The 18,484-nt window shown below is 56.1% G+C and overlaps 1 pseudogene; it reads left to right on the top strand.

Annotated features, from left to right (window-relative positions):
• The window catches only part of LOC102875830, an 80,781-nt pseudogene that overhangs the window by 537 nt on the left and 61,760 nt on the right, over positions 1 to 18,484 (top strand).

The following is an 18,484-nucleotide window of genomic DNA, read 5'->3' as shown; positions in this document are numbered from 1 at the left end:
ACCCCGCCGCCGGGACCTCAGTTTCCCCATAGGCTGCACTGGCGGCGAGGGGCGGTGTCCGGCGCCGCGCGTCCTGCCCGCCAGGAGGCTGCTACACTACCCGTCCCGGGGGCTGGGTGACACTGAACGGGGCTGGGGGGCCGCAGACGCCAGCCAGGGCTCCCCCAGCCAGCCCCTGGCAGAGTGGACTTTAGTCCCTGGCCTCAGTTTACACTTTTGTAAAAAGAGAGTGCAGGACATGTCTGCCTCCCACGGGTGGGCGGCGTGAAGGGGTCTGGCAGCGGGGTGTCCCCCCCACGCTGGCACGATGTCAGCCCCAGGGATCCCCCACCAGCCGCTTGGCAGTCTCCTCCCCTCCGGCACAATTCCTCCTGACCACATCCCATTTCATTCTTAACGGGTCGCATTTCCCCAAGATTCAGGCTTCACACATTCCATGATCCAATTGTTAGTGGGTGTTCGCAGCTGTTTCCCCTCATTCTGAGTCTTGCTGCATCTGCAAATGAAGGTCCTTCAGTGGGTGAAGGCTTAGCTCCGTACACGTTGTTGCAGACTCTGAGAAGGCAGCTCTTCCCCTGGGGCAGGTGGAGACCCTGCCGACCTGGCCTGAACCTGACCTGAGGGTTCAGCTTCCACTCTCATCCAACAGCGCTACTCTGTGAGTCACAGGACCTTTAAAGGCCTGTTATTTCAGAGGCGGATGGCAAGCTCTGTCCACCACGGGTCACTGTGAAGTGCTGGAGGTGGACTCCAAGCACCACAGTCACAAGCTGGCCACCACACGGAGCAGCCAACAGGTGAGTGGTGGGTGTTTTCAAGGCCAGCGTACAGGGCACACGATATACACACAGTGCTGGCCATAACCCATGGGCGGGAGGGGTGCAGGTACAGATTTTCTACAAAGTTGTTGAAGTTATTGATAACCATAAAACCACCACTGAAAGAGATCCAAGGAGATTCAGATAAATGGGAACATGTTCCATGTTCGCAGACCAGAGGACTTAACATGTCACGATCTCCATACTTCCCAAAGCAACCTAAGATCCAATACGAACTGGATCAGAACTCCAACAGCCTTCCTACAGAAACAGAAGCAGCAACCCTGCACGGTGCATGGATGTCAGAGGCCCTGAATGGCCGACATAACGCTGAAGGGTACGAACGAAGCAGGGGGTTGCATACTTCCTGACGTTAACATCACCATGCAGCTCCTGCAGGCTGAGGACTGTTGGGCAGCTAACCAAAAGGTCAGCAGTTCAAAGCCACTAGACGCTCCTTGTCGCATTTAATCCGCAGCCCTCGGGTCCATTTTTAATTGTTTTTGGTCAAACATTCTTCTAGGTCGTATAGCCCTGGTGTGTCCACTTGCTGTACTGAGGTAACTCGTGGTTGCTATGAAGCTGAACACAGTGACACTGATGTGTCAAATGCGATAATGGTTACCCATGGTGGACAGAGAGTGGGGTGGAGCTCCCCAACTAAAACAAGCTTGGAAGCAGGAGTGGCATCTACTTCCGAAATAGCTTGTCTCTGGAAACCCTATGAACCTGGAGAGAGGATGAAAGACACACAAATGTTGAGGATTTTCGTTGATAGGGTCGCTATGAGTCGCCTATGATGGCACTTAACAACAACAACTAGTTTATTTACAAAATTCAGATACTCTCGAATAAAACAAGCTTGGAAGCAGGAGTGGCATCCACTTTGGAAATAGCTTGTCTCTGGAAACCCTATGAACCTGGAGAGAGGATGAAAGTCACACAAGTGTTGAGGATTTTCGTTGATAGGGTCACTACAAGTCGCCTATGACACGACTGCACTTAACAACAAGAAGAAGGTGCACCTTGGGAGAAATAAGAGGCAGTCTCCTCCCATTAAGATTTACAGCCTCAGAAACGTGGTAGAGGGTCACCAAGAGTTGGAAGTGAGTGGACACCACAGCCTGGTACTGGTTGAACAACAGACGCAAAGTCATTGCTGGGGAGTCTGAACCCACTCAGAGCCCACCCTCCAAGGGCTGTAAATCGCATGAGACTGTTCATCTTTCTCCTGAGGTGCCACTGGTGGATTCGAACCACCAGAGAGCCCTGGGTTAGCACAATTCCCTGTGGCCTTGGCCACCAGAGTTCCCAGAGGCACATGGACCATTGGAAGGGACCTGAGAGTCCAGGGACAAAGCCACACTCCTGTGGTCCACAGCTTTGTGAGGAGGGACCCCAGTTCAGCCAAGGTTGTTCCGTGCTCTCAAGTTGAACCAACTCGCAGCTCCCCCTTCACCAGATCTCCAGAGACTCCAGATCACACTGGAGGGGACAGTCCATCCTTCTGAGGAGGGGCTGGTGCATTTGAACCACGTGCCTTTGGGTCTCACCAGCCAAATGTCAAATTCAATAGTAATAATAACCCAAAACAACTATGAGATATCATCCCACCCCAGTCAGAATAGCAAAATTTAACAGAACAGCAAATATCAAATGCTGACGAGGTTGTGGAGACACTGAAACTCTTATTCACTGTTGGTGGGAGTGTAAAATGGTGCAACCACTGTGGAAGGAGGTATGGTGCTTTCTCAAAAAGTTGCAAATAGAGATACCATTTGACCCAGCAATTCCACTACTGGGAATATACCCCAAAGAAGCCATAACCGCCATCCAAGCAGATATATACACACCCATGTTTATCACGGCTTTGTTCACATAGCAAGGAGTTAGAAACAACCTAAGTGCCCATCAACAAACGGAATGTATAGAGAAGCTGTGGTATATTCACACAATGGAATACTACGTTGCATTGAAAAACAAGGAATTCATGCAATATTATTCAAACTGGGTTACCCTGGAGGACATTATGCTGAGTAAAATATCTCAGTCACAAAAAGACAAATACTGCATAGTGCCACTGTTGTAGAATGGGACTGGCATCAGGGTTGGGGTAAGACTGAGAAAAACTGGGTAAATTATGTATAGTGCATTGAAACAGATGAGGGAGAGAACAGTTTAAAAGCCATATATGATAGGGTATTATGGTTATCACAAGAGTCCAGAATGAAGTTTGCATAGTGGAGTGTACTCAGGATGGGGGGGGGCGGGGAAATTTTATACCAATTAAGGAACTTTTCTTTTACTTTTCAGAGAGGAGCGAACTGAAGGGTTAGGGGTGGGCAGGGAGAAAAGTGCAACAATGAATGAATGGAAATCCAAAATCTCTGTAAATATTCATTAAAATTAATTTTAAAAAAAGGTTGGAAATAGAAAAAATAATAAACCAAATATTATATCAGGATATAAGGGAGGTGTACTACAAGCTGGAGTTCACCCTGAGGCACTAAGGAATTCCTGAAGAGTCAACATTGTTCTTAGTTTGTATTTACTGAATCCCTCCCTCCTGAGATTAGCATAAGGTAAACAATAGGGGCCCCAGAAATAGACGGTATATCAATTGACGTATTTCAGATAACAGATGCTGCCCTGGATGTGCTCACCAAGTTGTGCCAAGAAATCTGGAGGACAACCACTTGTCCAACTGACTGGAAGAGACTTATATTTGTTTCCATTCCAAAGAAAGGTGACTCAACAAGAGTGCGGAAACTACAGAACAATCTCATTGATTTCACATGCAAGCAAGATTCTACTGAAGATTATCCAAAAACGACTGAAACAGCACATCAGCAGAGAACTGCCGGAAGTCCAGGCTGGGTTTAGAAGGGGTCGTGGTACTAGGGATATTGTAGCTGATGTTAGATGGATCTTAGCTGAAAGCAGAGAATACCAGACGAATGTCTATCTGTGTTTCATTGATTATGCAAAGGCATTTGACTGTGTGGATCATAACAAACTGTGGCTGACTCTGAGAAGAATGGGAATCCCAGAACATTTAATCGTGCTAATGCGAAACCTATACTTGGACCAAGAGGCAGTCGTCAGAACAGAGCAGGGTAACACAGCATGGTTCAAAATTGGGAAGGGTGTACGCCAGGGAAGTGTCCTGTCTCCATACCTTTTCAACCTGTATGCAGAGCAGATTATCCGAGAGGCTGGGCTCTAAGAGGATACCAAAAGTGAAGCCTCCCTCCAATTTTCACAAATCTATCCTGTAGTAGGGCTCTATGAGGAGAAGCGTGGCGTTAGGATTGGTGGACGATCTATCAACAATCTGCGTTATGCAGATGACACAACCCTGCTTGCTGAAACTAAGGAGGACCTCATGCACTTGCTGCAGAGGGTCAAGGACTGCAGCCTTCAGTATGGACTGAGGCTCAAAGTCAAGAAGACAAAGATTCTCACTACTGGACCAATTGGTAGCATCAGGATGTATGGCAAAGATATTGAGATTGTTCACAGCTTCACTTTGCTTGGCTCCACGGTCAACACTCTTGGCACCAGCAGCCAGGAAATCAAAAAACGTATTGTGATGGGAAAGTCTGCGGTTAGGGACCTCTCTAAGGTACTCAAGAGCAACGGTGTCTCTTTGGAGACTAAGGTGTACCTGATACAGGCCATGGTCTTTGCAATCGCTTGTTATGCATCAGAGAGTTGGACAATGATTAGGGAGGATAGAAGGAGAATTGATGCCTTTGAGCTGTGGTGCTGGAGAAAAGTATTAAATGTACCCTGGACTGCCAAGAAAACAAACAGATTCATCCTGGAGAGGGTTAAACCAGGCTACTCCTTGGAGGCAAGGATTCTGGGGCTTCGTCTGACATACTTTGGACATGTTATAAGGAGAGACAGGTCCTTGGAGAAGGACATCATGCTTGGGAGGGTGGAGGGACAGTGCAGGAGGGGAAGACCTTCTATGAGATGGATTGATTCAGTGACTGGGGTAATCGGGCTGGGTGTGTCAGAGGCAATGCGATTGGCACAGGACAGAGCAGGGTTTAGGGCTGTTGTACATAGGGTCACTATGAGTCGCAAACGACTGGACGGCACATAATAACAACAACAACAAACAATAGAGAAGAAGAACTCTGTCTTATCTGCAAAAGACTTCCCCATGATCTGTTGTATTTGTTTTCTACTCCCTTGTGATTATCCTTTGTTTACCTTCCTCTGATGATTCAGGAAGATTCAGTAAATACAGAGAGAGGCATGGCTTGGGCGCTTCAGTCATCAGGACTGCTTGCCCCCTGTCTTTACTCTCTCTTATCTCATTCTTGGCTGTTTGTCTTATTATTACTTTACCTTCAGTCTGCAACATCTGGCCACCAGGCCACCAGTGCTCCCTGTGGTCAGTGGTGTTGGAAAAACCATATTCCTACATGCAGAAAAAAACAAGCCGGGACCCTGGTCTCACACCACACACACAAAACCCAGCCTGCAATGGCTGAGGGACCTACTCGTGCAAACTGAAACACCAACCTCGTCACGGACAAGGAGAGGCAAGGTGGGCCGCCCTCACTCAGCTGTGAACAATGGATCAGCTAATAGAAGACAAAGTAAATCCCGAAGATCTCAAGCAAATGAAACCCTTTTGTTCCTCAAGGGAGCTTGGGTGTGTAGTCCACAGGCACGGCAGGGCTGATCTCTGGTGGTTCGAATCCTTGGGAGACAGCGGTGCTCCCCTCCCACGTGATATACAGCTGCTGCCAACCAGCTGCAGGGCCCGCTCTGTGTTCCTTCCAACTCGATGCAAGGAGTCTTAGGAGTCTGCTCATTAAAGACTTTGCCACGTATTTGCAGATGGGCTATCTGCTGCTGTAGCGGGCAGCAGAAGCCCCGTGTGGGCCTCAGAGCCTTGTGCACACTGGGTCTGGAGGTCAACCCCTCAGGCTAGCTCTCAGCCTCCTCTGGGTGTAGCCTTCACACACCAAGGCTCAGTCTACCTCTGTTCCCTGTCCCTTCCCCCCCCCCCCCCCCCCCCCCCCCCCCCCCGACGTGTTTAACCCCTCTGACGTGCCCCCCCCCCCCCCCCGGGTCATACTCGGGCTTCAAGGTCACTTCCTTCAGCAGCCATGCTGCTCTGGCCACCTCAGGCACCTGGACTTCCTCATCCAGGCCTCTCTTGCCTCTGGCCTCTGTCATTCCGTCACCCTCCACCAAGCTCATTCTCTGACACACACTCAGCCCCTCCAGAGTGGCCCCCATAGGCGTTCTGGTGGCCTCTCCTCCTGACCCCCACTTCCTGCGTGTCTGCACAATCCAGGCTCCCCTCCCACAAGCTCTCCAGGTCACTGTCCACCATGTCCACTTCCTGGAGAAGCAGCTGAGCCACCTGGGCCCCACAGTCCTGCCCAGTCCCCCCAGAAAACAGAAGGGAACACTTCCCAGTGCCTTCCACGAGGCCGGCACAACCCTGACACCCAAACCAGACACAGACGCAAGGAAAGAAAGTTGAGGACTCCTGTCCTTTCAGAAGCAGAGGCCACAATCCTCAGCAGATACCAACTAGCAAACCAAACCCTGCAACACATGGGAAGGACGCTGCACCATGACCAGGAAAGCAAATCCACGGTCACAGGCTAGAGGCTCTGCGGACTCGTGTGGTCTTAGGGGCTGCCAGACCCGAGATCAGCGGGTCAGATGGCAGACTGCTGACTTCCGAGGTCCCAAGAGCCAGAGGTCAGACGGTGAGAGCTGGGTGCAGGATCCAGAGTGAGCAAAAGGCTGGAGAGCTTTGCCAGAATGGCCAGCTACGAGGGGTGCAGGCCACACCTATGAGGAAACACCCCATCCACTGATTGGCTGCTCAGGAGCAGTTCTCACCCCAGAGGTGTCCCACTTGGTGGTGACCACGTAACAGAACTTAGGATGATGACAACTGCCAAGCCAGGGAACGAGGACTCGCCATGGTGACCCCACATGCAGCTCTCGGGGGCTGAGGGCTGGGGCAACCCTCCGGAGGTGTGTGTCCATGCGTGTACCTGCCTGAGGGTGTGTGCCGGTGTGTGTGTGTGTGTGTGTCCCTGCCTGCTCTCCCCCGTGGCCCCCTTCTCTCAAGGCAGCCAGCTGAGGCCTGGGGCTGCTGGGAGCAAGGCAGAAGGAAACATTCCATGCCTGACGTGGGCCGCCCAGGAAAGGCTCTGCGTGCCCCCTGCATGTGGTCAGCCCCTCACTGTCCCTCATTGATGGGGCTCTGTATGCCCACCCTATGGCAGGACAGTGACCAGATGGGACGTGCACATGAGCCTGCACAGGGTTGCTCCTGTGCACCAGGCCGGGTGGGGTTCTGGAGAGGCAGAGGCCGTGGTGAGTGGGCTGGAGGCTCTGTGACTGCTGCTTGGGGAGTCACGGTCGGTGGTGACCAGGCCCCTGCAGGCCGTCCTTTGACGCCTGAGAGGTGGTCAAGGCTGTGGTGAGGAAGGTGCTGTCAGTCAGAGAGGACCAGGCCGAGGAAGCTGCAAGGGCGGGTAGGGGGCTGGGGGCAGCCTGAGTGGTGGGGTCCAGGTCTCTCTCTCTCTCACACACACACACAGTCATTACATTTACACACACACACCCCCGAGTGCACACATACATGCACTGGACTATCCACACGTGCCTGCACCCACAAGGACAGACACGTACACACGCGTGCACACTCTCATATCCGTGCTCTCACGCACGTGTGATCACACCCTTTGCACGTACACACACTCATTGTCAGGCTTGCACTCGTTCCGTGCTCAGGCACACTCACTCGCACAGATGGGACGCTCACACTCCTACCTGCCGAGCGCACCCTCACACACGCTCGCTGGCACACCTCCGCATGCTGACGTCACTGAAGTCCACCCCCACACCCCGTGGCCTTGCCCCGAGCGGGCCCAGCCTCGCTCACAGCGCTGCCCCGTCCCGGGTGTGCAGGCCGGTGCCTTCACCCATTTCACAGAGCAGAACATTGAGGGCAGGTGGTTGCCCGACTTCCACTGAGACCACGGGGCCTGGCTCTGTCCCTCTGGGGTCACGGTGCCATCACTGTCTCATGTCACCGCCCATGATACCAAGGCTCAGAGACCCCGGGTAACTTGCCTAAAGTCACATAAGCAGCAGATGGTGGGACATTCTGTCCCCAGCCTGGCACATATCCATGGCAGGGATGAGGCCCAGGCCGAGAGGAGGTCAAGGCGGGCCTCCTGTAGGGAGGTCCAGTGGGGACAAGGCCCTGGTGGGGATGAGTCCCAGGCCGGATGTGGCCTGTGTGCCCACTCTGCCCAGCTCCCACCAGCTCCAACCTCTGCCCCACAGTTTCCCCTCCGCTCCGCTCCCCTCCCCTTCCCAGAACTCTTCTCCATGAGAGTATCAGAAACAGAAATCAAAACCAAAAGCCCCTACAAGGGCCAGCACCCAGCGTCGCCAGGGCCCCCAGGCGGGCTGGGGAAGGGACAGGAACACAGCCTGAGCCCTGTTGAGCGGACACCAGGTTTGAAGGTCCCTGTGTCCAGCCTACTGCCAAGCCGGAGCCCAGTACATCAGGGCTCGGGGGGGACCACAGGAAGCACCCTGTTCCCAAGAGCCCCCCTCACTTGTACACACACAGATTTAACCAACAGGCCACCCCAGGTGGCAGCAGAATGCCCAGTGGGGGTCTCCCCTAGGGTCGACCCGGCAGGCTGGCCATGGGCTCTCAGGACAGGGCTGGGAGTGTCCTCCCATCAGGTGCTGTCCATGACCCTCTGTCCCCACCAGCTGAGGGTTCTGTTCAGATAGTCCACTCTCGTGGGCTGGCTCTGCTGTCCTGGGGTCCCCGATGAACACCCAGGCCCCCTCCCAGGACTGCTCACTGACCTGATGGCGCTCACCCAACACATCGTGGTCCTCCTGCCTGGTAGGCTGCTGTCAGGTGTCCTGGGGCCCAGTGAGGCCATGCAGCTCAGGGGCTGCAGGCAGAGACAGTGGCCCTCATGTCTCCGCTCTGCCGCTTGCGATCGTGATGCCCAGCCACCATGCCGCTGCCTCCTGACGACTGTTCACGGCACCTCCTCGGCCGGATCACAGCTTCCTCCCGCCCAGCACTTCCTGCAGGCCTGAGGTGGCCTCACTTCCTGCCCACCCGCCCACCCTGCCGGGACTTGACGGGCCTGGGGCCCAGCACAGCACCCACTCACCTGAGACCGCCCCCTTCCACTGACCGAGCTGTGGTCACAGACAGCTGTGCAGGCTGAAGGTCAGCCGGGTCCCCTGGGAGCGGAAGCTCCTTGCTGCACCCCTCACCACCGCCGGCCCCCCTCCAGGCCTCTGCAGCCCCAGGACGCACAGCCAGGCCGGCCCCCTGCCTCCCAGTGCCAGGTGCCAGGTGCATGTTGGCACTCTCAGCCGCTCCTCCATCTGGACGTTGACCAGCTCTCAGCTTCAGGCTGCCCCACGAAGCCCTGCTGGTCTCACAGGGGCCACCTTGCCTGATCTTTGACCCCAGTCTGGCACTGGCATTTCTCAATCCCTGCTCTGGCCAGTCCTCCCCACGCCAGACCAGCGTGTGCCACAGTCACTCCTGTGCCCCTGCTCTCTGCCAACACCTGTGTTTCTAGAAAGCACTTTGAGGAGGCCCACAGACTCTCCTGTCAGTCCCTGACCCTCTCCAGACCTGCTCCACGCCCACCAAGCCTGGTCCTTCGAGGTGGGGATTCGAACCCAGGCTTCACATCCCCTGAGTGTGGTCTCCACCCCTAACTCTCCAGGTCGGACACTGTGGCTCAGAGACTAAGAGCTTTCTGGGGCTGGGGTCCACCCCAGTGGTAGGACTTGACATGGCCACCTCATCCTGTCCCCTGGTCTCCGCCTCATGCCTCACGCACAGATCCTGTTCACCTTTTCAGAGCTGGATCTACAGTTCTCTGTCTCACCCAGGGTGGGGGGCCCTGGAGGAGGGTGACGACAGTCCTACCCATTTGTGTCTGTACCCCAAGTCCTGCTTCCAAGGCTCCAAATCACCAAGGGGGACACTGGGGGACTGCAGGCAGTGTGGACTTTGCACCTGGGGCTTCCTCGGGGTGGACACGGCCACCCCAACCTCCGCAGCCCAGCCTCTGTGTCTGGAGGTGGTGAGAGCAGACCACGCCTCCTTCAGAAAGCTGGCCTGACAGACAGGCAGGTGGCGAGAAAGAAGGGACGGGCAACTGGAGGTGGGCTGGGAGTGACCATCCAGCTCCGTCCTTAGCCAGTTGTGTGAACTCAAGCTAGGACGTGGCCCCTCTGAGCCTCAGTTTTGCCATCTGCCAAGTAGACGCTGAGGACTGAGATGAAATTGCAGCCGGGGAATTCCTGGACATGAATTTGGCCAAGGAATGGCTCGGACCACCTAGCAGCGCCCAGGGTGAGGAGGAAACCACAGACGTGAGGCCCCAGGCTGAGGTCAGCTGAGGGTGTGGCGACCGGGCGAGAGACTGCGGTCAGCCAGCTCTACCCCCAGGACCCCTGCTCCTCACTGGATGGACAACGATTGTTCAGGACAGCTGGACGTGCAGGGACCAGGTGAGAGCCTGCGGTCAGCTGGCTCTACCCCCAGGACCTCTACTCCTCAGTGGAGGGACAGATGGACGTATTGAGGGGTCTCCACTCACCCTGCTTCCCCAGCGTGTAGCTCCCTCTTTCCATCCCCTGGCCTGGTGTGGCAGCCACCAGGCCTGGGACCTCTCCATGATCAGCACCGGCACTCACCAGGCTGCTGGGGGCTGACCAGTGGGGCTGACCAGTGGGGCTGACCAGTGGGGCTGACCAGTGGACACTGCAGGGTGCGGGGGCTGGAAAGAAGAGAGGTGGGCGGGAGTTCCCACTCTAGGCGCCCACCGCCTGGCAGCCACGCCTGCCCCTCCCAGCACCTTATCTCAGGGCTCACCCTTCTTGCCTCCTCTGTTGGATGGAAGAAGACACTGAGGTCAGAGAGGAACATCTGACAGACTGACCAGTAGGAAGGGGTGCAGTCAGGATTCAGCCCCATTCCGGGCGCCTCTGCTGTCCCCAGTACGACAGGAAGACCTTGGGCTGTTGTTGTTGTGTGTCATTAAGTCAAAACCAAGTCACAGCTGACCTTTCCGCGGGTTTTCAGAGGCAGTTTAATCGCGTGGAGGAGACTGCCTACCCCTCCCCCACGGAACAGCTGGTGGTTTTGAACTGCACGCCTTCAGGATTGCAGCGCAGTTTCTTACCACTAGGCCACCAGAGCTCCCTGTGGCCATGAGGGGCATGAGACTTAGAGAAGCAGGGGATACCTTCATTGGGAAAACATCACACTCACAGAATAAGATTCTTTGCATTGGCCTTTGTTATAGGTGCGGGCGCAGCCCCAGGCCACCTGGCCAGCCTCAGGCCCTGGCATGGAGAGTGGAGAAGGGTCAGCAGGTCTGATGACCTTCCTACCACTGCCCTGGCCAGGCAGGCCCCAGGGGCCAGGCTTCCCCCACCCTGAGCCTTACTCTGCTGGCTGTAAGGTGGGGTCTGTCATGAATTTGTGTCCCCAGAACACATGTAGCTTGGCTGGGCGCAGTTCTCTGCGTCTGGCACAGCCAGTGTCCTCAGTCCTGTCCAGACCAGAAGAGGAGTTTCCCTGAGTGACTTGCAACAAATTCTATCTTATACAAGAAGAAAGGAGAGAATGGAGACCAGCTCACCCGAAGAAAGACAAGCCGACCCCAGGTCTAAGTGACCTTCCGTGCAGTCCCTGACACTGACCATAACGGGAGCAGACAGTCTCATCTTTCTCCTGTAGAACAGCTCGTGGGTTCAGAACTGCTGACCTTGGGGGTCAAGAGCAACACAATTAGTCGGACGGAGTCAGGTCCAAAGACGGGAGTGCTTACGAAGGCGAAGGTCACGCGGGGATGGACGGAGACGAGCGAGGAGGGACGGAGTCCAGGAAGCTGGGGATAAGTGGGCAGCTCCGGGAGGGGGAGCCCCACAAGACAGGGGGGCACAGGGGCTGTATATCACTGGCTTGGACGCAGCCGCAATGGTGAGGTGCAGGGCCGGCCCGTGGGCCCAAGTACGGGACTGTCACAGTCGCCGCAGAGGCTCGGCTTGGGTACCCCTGGGTGACCTGTGAGGTGCGCTCACGCCACAGCAGGGGAACCCCACTCCATCACGGAGCCTTGCGCTTTGTGATGCATGCTTACCGTATTAAGGAGACAAGATTAAGGTGGGACGAAGCCTCATCCTACTTGTTTGTTACGTGCTGTCCACTAGGACTCATAGTGACCCTATGAACGAGCGCTCTGAACACTGTCCCGAGTCCACCTCTCCGTCTGTGACACACAGGCCCCCATTGTCAGTCACTGTGTCAATCCGTCTCATCCAGGGTCTTCCTCTCCTGCGCTGTCCGTCCACCCTTCTGAGCGTGATGGTTCCTCGAGGCCACAACAGGGTCACGGAAGCTCCACGCTTGCTTTCCCGTGATGTGTTCACACTCCTGAGACAAAGCTTCACACCCGACCGTCTGCAGGATCCTGGCCCGTAGCTCACCAGTCTCTGCAGCCCTGGCCTGCGTCGCCCAGGGTCACGTGGGCCATTTCCCCGATGGCTTTTGAGTTTCTGTGCGATCTTCCAGTGAACCAGAGAACAAAAGGGACCTGGGGGGAGGGACTGGATGGAGGAGGAGCAGCTGTCATCAGAAATGCTTTGAGACCTTGTTGACTTCCGCCTTTAGCCGCGAGTCTGAGACTGATTTTAACAGAACAAGCGTAGTGGTAGCCAGGCGTGGGCAGCCCCTGTCCCAGCTGGGTGGGGCCTCGCCGAGCCAGCCTCCCCACTCTTCCTCCTGCGCCCTGGGCAGCCCTCCTGGGCCCAGGCAAGCAGTGTCCACTGCAGAGCAGATGCCTGGTCTGCCCTGGCGGTCACACAAGGCCACCACTCCTCATGGCGGGCACGCTCAAGGACTTCCACCTGGACTCTGATCCTCCCACCCTATGGTCCTGAACCATCACAGAGCCAGGCAGAACCGTGACCCCTTCCCTTGGTGGCACAGCCCCACCTACCAGAGCATTGCCCTGTGTGTGTCCCCAGGAGTGTCATGGGTCTCAGAACCCCCGGTCCATGCCCAAGATGCAGACCTGGACAGACACGGTCAGTGTTCTCACCCAGGGATGCGGCCAGAGCTGGGCAGGACTGTAGACACCAGGACTGAGCAGGGAGCCTGTGACTCCTTCTGAGAACATATCTCTAAACAAGAGTGTCTTCCTGAGAAGTGACGTCCAGCACGGCTGCGTCCTCACATAGCAGTGGTGTCTGGGGCCTCACAGACCCTCAGGGGCTTCCTCTGTGTCTGTGAGGGTCCCCCAGACACAGAAACCGCCTTAGCCTGGGTCACTGGAGTGAGGCCCCAGGCGGCTTTGTGACGGTTGAACTGAGTGCCCATCAACTGTTGTTAGATGCTGTCGGGGGTGACTCACAGCGACCCTGCGAACGGCAGACCCGAACCCCATCCTGTCCTGTGTCCTCCTCACCGTGTCCCCCACACTTGACCCCGCGACTGCAGTTCCTGTGTTGGCCCATCTGCCTCTCCTTTGATGACCCTCGCTCACCTTGCCAGGCATGAGGTCCTTCCCCAAGGACAGGCCCTGCTGACCACACACCCAAAGTATGTGAGCCAGAGCGCCACCGTCCTCGCCTCCAAGAAGCACCCTGGATGCAGGTCTTTCAGGGCAAGTCTGTCTGTCCTTTTGGCAGTGCGTGGGATATAGTCAGTGCTCTCCTCCAGCATCCCAGCTCAAAGGCCTTCATCTTCTGTCGTCCTTATTCATTGTCCAGCTCTCAGACGAAAAGCAAGTGATTGGAAAGACTATGGCTGGCATCAGGTGCACCTTAGTCTTTAAGATGACATCATTGCCGCGGTGTGTGCAATGACGTAGCCTGGAAGTTATGGAATGATGTCAGGATCTGATAAACCAAATAGCAGTAGAGGGGAAAAGGTGGAGGCAACACCCTGGACCCGTCACAGCCCTGCTCCTTGGCTGAGTTCCCTGTGGCGGGGTCTGTAACAGCTGTTGTCTCCTTAGAGGGAAGAGAGGAGAGAAGACGGCTGAGAAGGGGACCCCAGACCCACTGAGACCTGGCAGGAGTGGACCGGGTCAGGGCACCAGGAAGCTCCTCACGGTGGGAGGTGGGGGTGGGCAGGACACGTGGAGATCGCCCAGGTGGGTGGGCTTATAGGTGCAGAAGGCGACCAGGACTCTTCTCCAAAGATGACAGAGAGGGGGTGTCTCCTAAACGTGATATTCAGCGGAGCTTCGCTGCCATGAATGAATCATGTCCCCCCAAAAACTCATGCACCCTTGGCTGGAGGGTAACTCTAAAACCATGTTACCCTATGTCTGCAATGTGCCCACGGTCAACAGGTGGGGGGTGGGCGGTGGGGGGAGGCAGGCCCGGTGGGAGCAGTGGTGAAAGGCAGGACAGGGTGGGGGAGGCACTGGAGGGAGGCAGGCTGTGGGGGGAGGCAGGCGGGGGGCGGTGGTGGGAGGCAGGTGGGCAGGGGTGTGTTCATGGGAGACAGGCTGGGGCGGGGGAGGCAATGGTGGAAGACAGGCCAGGGGGCAATGGTGAGGCAGGCCCGGGTGGGGGCGGTGGGGGGAGGCAGGCCCGGTGGGAGCAGTGGTGAAAGGCAGGACAGGGGGGGGGAGGCACTGGAGGGAGGCAGGCTGTGGGGGGAGGCAGGCGGGGGGCGGTGGTGGGAGGCAGGTGGGCAGGGGTGTGTTCATGGGAGACAGGCTGGGGCGGGGGAGGCAATGGTGGAAGACAGGCCAGGGGGCAATGGTGAGAGGCAGGCCCGGGTGGGGGCGGTGGTGGGAGGCAGGCGGGATAGGGGGAGGCAGGCGGTTTGGGGGGCAGTGACGGGAGGCAGGCCGGGGTGGTGGTAATGGTGGGAGACAGGCTGAGGGTGGTGGTGGTGGTGGTGGGAGACAGTCTGAGGGGTCAGTGTTGGTGGTGGGAGGCAGGCGGGGGTGGAGAGGGAGGCACAGGCTCTGACCCCGCAATGACCACACAGAGCTGGGCCAGCCCTGCACCACACTCAGTCTTAAGCCCACGGTCACAGTCACTGTCTGTCCGTCTCGTCGGCAGCCCCCCTCTCCTTCATCGACCCTCTGCTTTTCCAAGCTTGCTGTTCTTCTCCAAGGACTGATCCTTCTTGATAACACTCCCAAGATACGCGAGATGAAGTCTCATCATGCTTGTGCTAAGGAACATTCTGACTGCTTCTTTCCCACGACATCTGTCTGTCCTCTTGGCGGCCCGTTCAGGACTCTGCTCATTGTCATGGAGGTCGAGCCAGCTGCCCTCCCAGCGGGCTTTTGGAGGTGTGAGCTGCAGGGCATTTACAGTGCCCGTCTTGGATTGGACCCACCAGAGGGGAGGTCAGGTCACGGTTTGTTAATGAAGCAGGTAAGTTGTTGTGGACTGTGGAGTTGGAACCATCCTATCGCTGCCCTCCAGCGAGTTTTCAAAGGCTGTAAATCACACAGGAGAACTCTGTCATCTTTTCCCTCGGAGCAGTCAGCAGTCTGTGGATTTGAACAAGTTGCCTTTGGGTAGGTAATGTGACTCTACTATGAAGTTACCAGACGCAAGATAAGGATGAGGTGTGCCTCCCTACCTTCAGTCTCCACCTGACTGAGGTCAAGCCCTGATGTGATGTAAGGGGAGTTTCAACACCTGTTACCTTATGAGAGGTGGAAGGGCAGACGATGAGCACAGAGGGAGGGGCCTGGCTACCATGGTGAACAGAAGTGCTGGGACTCAGAGTCCCTGGACACAGTGAAAGGCAGGTGCTAAGGATGTGATCTCCAGAGAGGGGCTGGGCCCGCAGAGGCTGCCATGAGACCAAACCACCGCCTGGAGCGGGCACCATGAACAGGACTTCATCCTCACCTGTGAGGGAGTGGGCCTCTGTGCGTCAGCGCCGGCCGTGGCCTTGCCACTCCAGTAGTTGAGAAGTGCCGTCAAATTCAAACCCACGCCCACCCCACCCCACCCCCGTGAACAGCAGAGTGGAACTCGGTTCTATCCTGCACCGTCCTTAGCCTCCTCGACACGCTGAGTCCATCGCCGGAGACACTGTCCATCTCACTGCATCTTCCCCTGCTTCTCTGACACTCCACCTTTCCAAGTACGATGTCCCTTTCCAAGGAGGAGAACGTCTGAAACATGAGATGAAGCTTCTCTATCTTTGCCCCCAGGGAGCACTCTGGCTGCCCTTTCTCCAAGACAGATCTGATTATTCTTTTGACAGTCCGTGGGATAAATAATCAGAACTCTTCTCCAACACCACAGCTCAAATGTATCGATTCTTTTGTCATCTTTAGGCATTGTCCAGCTCTTAGATGCCTAGTGAGTTATTAGAAAGATTGTAGCTTGAATTAGACACACCTTAGTCCTTAGACTGACATCATTGCTCTTCAGGACTTTGGAGAGGTCCCTGACAGCAGATTTCCCCAATGTTGTACATCTGATCTCCTTACTGCTGGTACCAAGGGTCTTGACTGTGGCTCCAAGCAAGATGAAACTGTTGACAAACTCAACCTTGACTCCCTCTTTCATGATGTTGCTTATTGGACCAATGGTTCAGGCAGGGGTCACAAAGTCAAGGCCACGCAGCCTGAGGAAAGGACAGGAGCAGGGGTTCTGGGCAGTGCCCCACCCTCCTCATGAGAGGACAGGGTAGGGAGAAGGCAGCCACCAGAGGCGAGGGCAGGGCTGGGCAGCCCTGTCTCCCTCCTGGCACGCTCTATACCCCACCCACAAGCCAGCAGCAGTGTTCTCAGGATGCACACCCCAGTGTACCACAACACCCACGCTCCCTGCTCACTGCTGGAGAGGGTGTTCTGACACGCACAGCCCTCCCTGGTTCCTGGCACCCCACTCCGAGCAGCTGCACCATCCTACATGCCAGCCTTGTGCCCTCCTGGCCTGACCCAGGCCCCCCATCTGCCCTCTGACAAGACGGAAGTCCCAATATGTTGAATCCTGTTCCCCAATATGTTGGGGTCCTGCCCTGTGAATGGGGTCCTGCTCTGTGGATGGGACCTTGCTTGGAAGTGAGACGGTCATTCCTGGGGTGGTGTGCTGCCCACAGGAGGGCATCCCTCCACAAGCAAAATGGGAATGTGCTCTGGGCAGCAACGAGATGGGACACCGGAGCACCGGGGCACGAATTAGTTAGCCAAAAGGAAAGTCCACACTCTAGCAGACGGAACAAGAGGGAGAGCGGTGGACGGGGGGCTGGCAGGGCACCTCACTGCTGTCGTGTACCACAGAGAACCGACTCACACCCGACCCTCCAGCGGCTTTTCAGAGGTGGTAAACTGTCCAGGAGGAGATTGCCCATCCTTCTCCCGCAGAGCAGCTGGTGGGTTCAAACCCAGTGCTCTTGGCATTGCAGCTTCGTATCACAAGACTACCAGAGTTCAAGGTCATACTAGTGCATGCAAATGTGCCAGGCAAGGGTCAAGTTCACATACAGCCTTAGGACAGCCATTCACAAGGTGATCTGAGCTAGGATGCCTCCACCTTTTCAACACTGCGGCCTCCTTGTGGTAACTGGAACCCCTCATGTCGGGTGTCTCTCGGGAGTAGACCACCTGTTAGTAAATCAGAGGGGAGGGTGGGCCATCACGTCTGTGTCCACGTTCTCCCGCCTGCGGCTGGATCAGCACCAGCTGTCACCGGCTGGACAGAGGGTGCTAACAGATCACAGAACCCTGAGTCATCTGGAGGGCACCATGTGCTGACCGACACCTCTGACGGGCAGGGCCAGCGCCGCTCGGCCAGAACATACAAGTGGGGGCACTAGTACAAGGCCTGAACCACTGCAACAGGGACTCGGGGACTCGGAGCCCAGCGGACCCACTGCAGCAAGGGAACAAGGGCCGGCCGCCACAGCCAGTTCAGACAAGACCAAGTCAGCTTGCAACCAAGGAGCAGGCGTGTGCAAAGTCATGGCTAATCATTTTTTGTTTTCAGTAGAAGTCTTTTTAGTGACCTTGCAAATTATGAATTCTTTTTTTAAATGTCTTTGTAACCATCATTTATAAAGTCAACTTTCAAGTATGTATTTAGACACTACGCAGCCCAAACATAATACAAGAATAACATGGACAGGACTACAGTGAAGAGGACTCTAAGCACAGAAGATAAAAGACGACAGCCTTCAGCATGGGTTACACCTCAAGATCAAGGAAACAAAACTCCTTAAATATGGAGGCGTTCCCGGCAGGCCCTGGTGGCTGAAAGTCGGGGTGAGTGTCTGGTCCCAGGACAGGTTCCTGTTGGGCGACTGGCCTGTTGGGTGGCTGGCCTGTTGGACGCCCTGGCCTGTCAGTTTGCTGGCCTGTTGGGCGCCCTGGCCTGTTGGGCGCTCTGGCCTGTTGGACGCGCTGGCCTGTTGGACGCCCTGGCCTGTCAGTTTGCTGGCCTGTTGGACGCGCTGGCCTGTTGGGTGCCCTGGCCTGTTAGTGTGCTGGCCTGTTGGGCACCCTGGCCCATTGGACACGCTGGCCTGTTGGGCATCCTGGCCTGTTAGTGTACTGGCCTGATGGGTGCCCTCGCCTGCTGGGCACCCTGGCCTGTTGGATGCGCTGGCCTGT

The sequence above is a fragment of the Elephantulus edwardii genome, unplaced genomic scaffold (genome assembly GCF_000299155.1).
Source record: "Elephantulus edwardii isolate Elephantulus edwardi_28Jun2011 unplaced genomic scaffold, EleEdw1.0 scaffold00129, whole genome shotgun sequence".
NCBI lineage: Eukaryota > Metazoa > Chordata > Mammalia > Macroscelidea > Macroscelididae > Elephantulus > Elephantulus edwardii.
The sequence above is the reverse complement of the archived record's forward strand: the minus strand, read 5'-3'. Positions and strand labels throughout refer to the sequence as shown.